Raw genomic sequence first — 8,380 nt, forward strand, 5'->3', positions numbered from 1 at the left:
GTGCGAGCCTTGTCACACAAAGGGAAGGACCTACAGTTTTACGCCGCCTACGAACGGCGAGTGTGTTTTTAAAGGAAGCTGTTTATCATGACAGATATACACTCGGAGAATTGTCATTGCCTGCCGAGGGGCGACCGCTGTTAAGACAAAAGCTTTTTCTACATTTGGTTGATTCTTGAATTTTGATCAATTATGCAGAGATTACTGTGTCAAACGAAAATCCCTTTTTTATTTGGAATGCCCGTTTTTCCCTTTTAATAATTTTTGTTGGATAATATCCCTCAAATAGGGAAATTACCCACAATCTGGCATCAATCTTAATAGTAAAAACTCTTTCTGTGAATGCGGAAAAAATAAATACAATATTATATATTATAGTACGGTTGGCAACCCTAGCCACCACCCTAACTGTTTTTACACATGCACCTGTTTGCATAATGATGACGAAGTGATTTTGTATGGAAAATTTTGTATGCCCATATATTTGCATAAAACAAACATACTTAGAAGATATCAACCAATACTTCCCATATACCAAACGAAAGAAAAAAACTTGAATTTTTTACTAAAGAAAACAAAAACAAAATCATTAGAGCGGTTTTCGAGCATTTTGGTAATAAAGAAATTTGCTAATTTTTTCAAACTTTTTTTGCCTTAAACTGTTAAATTTTTGCCGAATTTACATAAAATTTGTACACAATAATATTTCTATTGCTCCAAGGAACCTATATCTGGAAAATGAAAGTTATATCTGCAAATCAAAAGTTGCTAGAGCACGTTAGGGGCTAGGGGAGTATTGCCTGATGAGACCCGGCAAGCAAACATAATGACCGTTATTTATTTGAAATTTTTGCTTAAAATAAACATCCCATAGGCCCTGTTTCAAATAATCCAAAAGAATATAAATGATGATACATGCATTCTATTTGTATGTCTACTAGTTATACCCGAGCGCATAACTTTGTTCACATAACGGTTGTTTGTAACAGGCAAAACGAATCGAAATAGCCCACTGGGAAAATAGGTACGCACCTTACGAGGTAAGCCATGTTTTCTTTCAGTTTTTAGTACCAAAATTGTCATCATGGCCAATGTCATCTACTGTAAAGCGCCTCAGAAGTATGTCTGACACCAAATGTACATTCCTAATTCCTACTTACATAAGGCGGCCACGTCTTTGTTAAAGTAAGGGAGATTCGTCAGTGACGTGGTAAAGACAGCCGGGTGAAGTGTAAGTTGCTGGTAAGGTATGAGAATAAAATAATGGAAATTTGAATTTGAATTAATGTCGGTGTATTTGCCTTCGAAATTTATGTTCGGACATTATTGAAAAAGGAAGCGATTTTGATATGACCATCAAAGTCAACCGATTTGCGCAAATTGTCATGCATGGAGAGCACAATCTACAAAAATACTTTGAAGAGAAAATAATGAAGATTTTCCATCACGTCAGGCTCGAGGTCATTTGAAGGCCTAGTAGAGGAAAGTTCATTGAATAAGCTTGCAATTCATATACATGGGGTTTTCGACTCGCTAAACTCGAATCCGAGGTCCGTTAAACTCCATCATGTCAGATCGTTTGAGGGTCAAATAGGAAAAAAAGTATTCAATAAAAATAAAAGTTAATATACGCATGTATGTATATATGTACATAGGTTTTTGTTGTCGTTGAATCCGAATATGGGGGTCCCTTGATTCTTCAAAGTTGTCTAGAGGTCATGCCAAGGTCATCTCAGGGTAAAATTTAGAATAATTGTATTGACATTTCAGGTTTGTTCAATGAATTTTTTCCTACTTGACCTTCAAGTGACCTCGAACCTGACGTGATGGAGACTAACAGTTAGACAGAATAACATAGGAATATGCAGAAACCTGTGCAATTTATGTATATGATCCGACCTCGGATGGGCACCTTCACTACATAAATAATATATATATATGTATATATGCATATAATTCGTATAATTTCCGAATATTTTGGCAGGCAAAATAAAAAAAGTGACAATTGTAAGCTGATAAATAAGCGCATGTGAACGCACTCAGGTAACGTTCGGGTGCAATGCGGTAATGATTTAGCACGATGATCATTGGTGAATCATTGGGCCAATTTCTACAGCAATATTTATCTGCATTGTGTTTAAGCTAATGTATTATTTACAAATGTACGAGTATGTGTGTATGTATGTGTAGTGTACTTAAATTGTTTGACACACAGTTATTTAAATAAAATTATCAATAATTTATTCGTTCATTTCTTTGATATGTTTCTAAGAGGCTAAGTAACGCATGATTTTATCGGCTTTTTCACTGTACATTCAATAATTTTTGTTTTTAATTTTTGCGTTTTAAAATTTTGTTAGCAGTTAAATTAATAATGTTATGTATATGAGACCTTAAGAATTAGGTATATTATTTATTCAGTGTATTTGTTATTTGAGTTAACCTTAAAAACTTTAACAACTTTATATAAATTTCTAGTGTATTTTTTATTCCTAGCCTTTTCCCATAGATCGTGTTTGCTTTGGTTTCTTGTTATTATTTTCTTTTTTGTTGGACAATATTTCGTAATAAATGCGTTTAATTTGTATTCAGTTTTATCGTCTGTCTGTCTGTTTGCTTGTTTACCAGTGTTTTGTTAGTTTTTGGTCTTTTAGCTTTTGCTTACTAGTTGCAATAGTTTGAAAGCAAAAAACTGCTATGTGGCTGCAATTTTTAGTATCTTGTTTTTTGTTTTGTTTTTAGAATCCATACGTATTTGTAAATTTTGCCTATGTATGTACATATATTCAATATATGTTTTAGTATGTAAATAAGCTTACAAATTTGGTAAATATTTCTTTCTCCATAAATATGTATTTTTTATATTTAAATTTTTCTTTATATTTTAGGCCTATGCATTATGTGTGTATATTATTCACACGAATATTATTTAAGCTTATACATATTTTTCATACTTTCAAGGTACTTCACATTTACTAATGTACTTATGTCTTTGCGATTTTTTGCAAAAGAAGTATTAAATACTTAAATAATTAATGTCAACATAAATCAACTTAAAATGTTTGTGACGAAAATAAGAAAGGTAACTGCAATTAATTGTTAAAGATGTTTTACTCACCAAGAACGTAAACACGTAATTAGGGGGACAATTGGCGAAATAATTTTTTATCATTTATTTATGTAGGTACACTTGTGATCAGCTAATTAAGCCAGCAACATTTTGATAAATTTTGGATTTTTTTCTTTTGTTTATTTACTGTTTATTATTTTCCCACAAAAGTCTAGCTTATTATATAAGAAACACCATATAAATCCAAATTTCAAACTTTGTGCAAAAATTATGAAAAATCTGCAAAGTTTCAGCTAAATTTTCAACATTTTATTCAGATATTTTAGTATTTTTTTGAGTATGCAGTTTAATAACCCATTAAATTCTAGGGTAATAATGTGCAAGTCTTAAGTTGTTAAAAAATAGCGTTGACTTTTAATGATATTTTTTTTTGACTGCATTACAAATTTTTTTTCCATACAAAATACATTCGAAATTTTTTTTGAATGAAAAAAATGCGTAAAAAATCTGAATAAAAAGTTGAAAATCTAGCTGAAACTTTGCAAATTTTTCATAATGTTTGCACAAAGTTTTAAATCTGGACTTATGCGGTGTTTCTTATATAATGAGCTAGACTTTTATGGAAAAATAATGAACAGTAAATAAAAAAAGGAAAAATAGCCAAAATTTATCAAAATGTTGCTGGCTTAATTAGCTGAACAAAATTGTATATATGTATGTATGCATATGTAAATTTTTTAATAAATTGGACTTTATTTGTATCTTCGTCTCAACAAAACATTTACACATTTCCAAAGTTTACACGTATTGATGGTATATCTTTGATCTCGTTTAAAATTTGGCCAGATAATTTCAGCGCTATTCTTTGGATACATCAATATTGGATCGAAGCATTATTTTAGCTCCTTCACTAGGCATGATTTAGGTTTTAAAAAAATTTCAATTCAAGTAGATAATACACTGTATTCAGAGTATAAACTATATCGAAGCATAGATGCCGATATATAGACCCACGCGCCACATAACTGAAAAATTTGTTGTCTAGTTATTTCTTTTCATGTAAGTAAAATACATTCTAAATATGAACCGAATGGGAACATAAATACGGATTTTCCAAATATCTCGACTCCTGCGCCACCTATCTGCAAAATTTTTGGTGGAGTTATTCTTTTTCATATAAGTAATATATATTCTAAATATGAACTAAATCAGACCATAGATGCAGATTTTCAAAATATCTCGCCCCTGCGCCACCTAGCGGCAAACTACACATTCCAAATATGAACTATGAATGCGGGTTTTACAAATATCTCGACTCCTGCAACATATAGCGGATAAATTCATCTTTCATATTGCATTGTCATGGGGTTCTGAGCTAAGTTTGAAACAGATAGCAGCATGGTAAAAACATAACAAAGTAAACGATTGAGAGGCAGTCTGACGTTATATAATTAAGCACCTGGATGCGGGTACTTAAGCGAACATAATTTATGATGTAGTTAAATCTTATTGTTAACTTACATATCGTTGCCTTAATATAGAAAGGCCCTATCTCACATCGTCGCTGAAATGCACAAAGCCGTAACTAACTAAAATCTTTTATTGCATAAAACGATGTGAGGCCACATAATTCGATCAAATGCATCATAATCAATTAAAACGTAAATTTTCAATTTTTAGTTTGTTACGACTTTTTGTAAATCAGCGACGATGTCAGATAGGGCCTTTCTATATTAAGGCAACGATATATAAGTAATTGAATAAAACATGAACATTTAATGAAGTATACGTAATTTAAAACCAAGATCTTAGCATTATTTAAACGCTAAGCACATAAAGGAAAACTGTATTAAAAAACAGATAAAGCAATGTAATGTCATTTTAACAAGAAAAAAACTAAAAAGTCATTGATTTTACATATTTATACATACATACAAACAGGGCATTTCATTTGGGACCAAATTCAAAATGATATTGTTTGCCACTTATGTTTATTTTTGAATTTTTAAAAATTTTCAATTAAAAAAAAATTCATTCCCTAACAAAAAAAAAAACATTTTGTAAAATACTGAAAAGGCATTCATCAAATTTTCAAACTTGTTTTTCAGATGTGTTAAAATTTTTCATGAGTATACAGTTTTATGGCCCATTCAATTTTAGTTTAACAATGTATCAAGTGGTATATTTTATTTATTTTATTTTTTCATTTTATAGAATTCTTTTGCCGATGGTGAAAGTAAAAAAAAAGCATTAAAAAGGGGATAATTATAACTAAAATAGTTAATGTAGGTAATTAGGCGGGTTGAGTACATTAGCGGGGAGGTTTTTAAAGGAGGGATTTTCTTCAGAATACATTCAAAAATTCACGGTGCCCAAAAATGGAACTTAAGCCGGTTCCACTGTAGGTTTAAGCAAAGGGATATTTCGCTTGGTTTGTCTAGCAGCTTGTGTAGGGTTTATCGTTTTTAAGCACATCTGCTTTTGCTGCTAAATATTTAAAATGTTACCGATAATTTTTTCCATTCCATCGTTATATTTTGAACAAGATTTTGTCTTGATAACGAGTGGAGGGAACACGCATTGTTCGATCATAAGAATATCCATTTTGATTCTTCATTAGATCCAGAAAATTATAGGAAAAAAGTTTTTGAATTAGAAGATTCTGCTGGTTTATATAAGTTTACCAATTAAAAAAATTACTAATAAATATAGCCCTTTTCTAATACTTCAGTGGAAATATTTAGTAGTTTAAAATGTGTAGGATAAACTTGAGAACCAAATTGAGCACTGATATAGTTGCAGCAATATTTTATGGGCAAATTTCCCGAACCGAGCTATTCAAAGCTAAAAAATCGTAAAGTTTTAAATTGAACGCACACAAATAAATTATGCATAAAATTGTTTGAAATCCATTGAGGGAAGATTAAATTATTGTGTGATCCATGTTTCTCAAATGATTAAATAGTTATAAGTAAAAAACGATAATTTCTGAAAACTCAATGTTAGCGATATTTCTAGAGGGCGTGGTTTTCGTCCGATTTTAAAAATTTTCAAGGCGCAAGGTCAGGCGCAATATGTATATCAAATTTTATACAAATTGGTTGAGTGGTTTTCGAGATACAAATATTTGACATAAGTGGGCGGGCCACGCCCAGTTTCCAAAAAAATTTTACGAAAAACTAATTTTCGCTTAAGATCCATTGAAAAAATATAATTTTTCAGTATATATTTAAAAATTCGTTAACCGCGCTGCCGAAAGATCTGAAAATCCTTTACATACACGCTAATATATATTCATGGCCGTATTTTAGGCAAAAATTATTTTATGTATTTAGCATTTTCAACGAACTTTATGAAGAATGCTATCTAACGATGACGCTTAATGCCAACCTTTAATGTTTTAATCTGTCACTGGGCTATCCAAAAAATTAGAAATTTTAAGCAATTCAAGCAAAGACCTTTTTAGACAATATTTGTTATATTTGTAATATTTTCAAAGGCACGCAGCTGTAAAAGATCATTTGTTTTCTGAAATGTGTAATTAATATGAATATAATCAAATAAGAACAATGTAGTAATTGCTGAAAGAGCAAAATCGAAAAGAAAATAAAATATTACCTTTTTGATAATTACGAGTGACAGATTTCAAATAGTTACAGTTTATTTCCAATGAGGAGCACATATTTTTCTCAATGTCTGATGCATTTTCCAGTATTGTATTTACTATTTGCCATGATTTTGGAATGTCTACGTTTTGCGCTGAAAAGTTATGTTCAAAAAACGTACAAAAGGTACCCAAAGTGACATGTCAGAATTGTTATTTTAATTACTTTGATTCTTTATAAAAATTAAAATGACATTATTAAAATAAAAAAAATTAAATAAGTTACAAGAACTCTTGACACTTGTTAGTAAATTGTCAGTAAAATTACATTAATAAAAATAATTTAAAGGTGAGTGACATAAAAGCACACGGCTCCGGAGATTTGCCCGTATATAAAAAATAACGGTGACATTTTGTTTGAGGCGCAAGAACAAATGTACCAACTGAATTGGGGGCTATATGTAATAGTGACCCGATCTTTGTAATTTTCATTGCAAATATTCAGTTAGTAATGAGTGAAAACAGGGCGAAATTTCATGTTCCTAGTTGTATAAATGGATGAGTTACGAAACGAAATTTCTCACATCTGAACAATCAGTTGTATGGGAAAAAATATGTTATAGTAACGCGATATTCCTTATTTTCACTGTAACTATTTTGTTAATAATAAGTAAAAACGGTGCGAAGCTTCATGTTCCTAGCTGCATAAATGGGGGAGTTATAATAAAAGATCTCATATCTGAACAATCAGTTGCGTGGGGGCTATAGGTTATAGTGGCCCGATCTTTGTCATTTTCACTGTAAGTATTCTGTTGAGAATGGGTGAAAATAGTGCGAAATTTTATGTGCCTGTCTATAGAAATAAATGGAGGAGTTATAACGAAGAATCTTATATCTGAACCATCACTTGTATGGGAGCTATATGTTATAGTGGTCCGATTATTTCGGTTCCGACAAATGATTAATACATTATAAAAATACACCGACTTACCAAATTTCATCCGCATATCTCGAAAACTGAGAGACTAGATTGCATACAAACAGACGGACATGGCTAATTCGACTCAGCTCGGCGTTCTGATCATATAAGTATACAACATCGGACCAAAGTTATAATACCATTTTATGCTCATGAAAGGTATACAAATTAAAAAAAAGCAAAACAAATGCCAGAAGTCTTTTTGCATATTTTTTTGGGTTTTTAGTGCATATTATTGATTTTTTAGTGCATAATATATACACAATATGTTAGTGTTAGGCCGAGCTTTTCCGCCGATTTATGGCGTGCGCCGTGATGTTGGTACACAAAGGGAGGACCTACAGTTTTTTGTACAGATGCTATTAACTAATCCATGTGCTTTGGAGCCTTGTATTTTTCTTGCATAAAAGGTTGAAAATAATCATGAGTATCCGATCATATTTATTTGTGTTGTGTGTGTGTTAATTTAAAAAGTGTATATTGGGTCATATAAAAAGTCTTCGCGTGTTTTTGTCCTATCTGTTGTTGATGTCCATTAGACAAAACGAATTGAATTGCATCAAACTGAAAGGTGACATTTCAGGCTACATTTCTAGTGAAGACAGTCGTGTAATTCGTCGCTCGTGCAAAAAGTTTCTGTGCTTTGCTATGAGTGAACCCAGGAGCGATTTGTTCGATTCCGTTGCGTAAAGGTTAATATAAATGACGCAAGAGAGCAAGATACTCA

The sequence above is a fragment of the Rhagoletis zephyria genome, unplaced genomic scaffold, assembly GCF_001687245.7.
Source record: "Rhagoletis zephyria isolate East Lansing unplaced genomic scaffold, Rhagoletis_zephyria_1.1 Rzeph_scaffold_00101, whole genome shotgun sequence".
NCBI lineage: Eukaryota > Metazoa > Arthropoda > Insecta > Diptera > Tephritidae > Rhagoletis > Rhagoletis zephyria.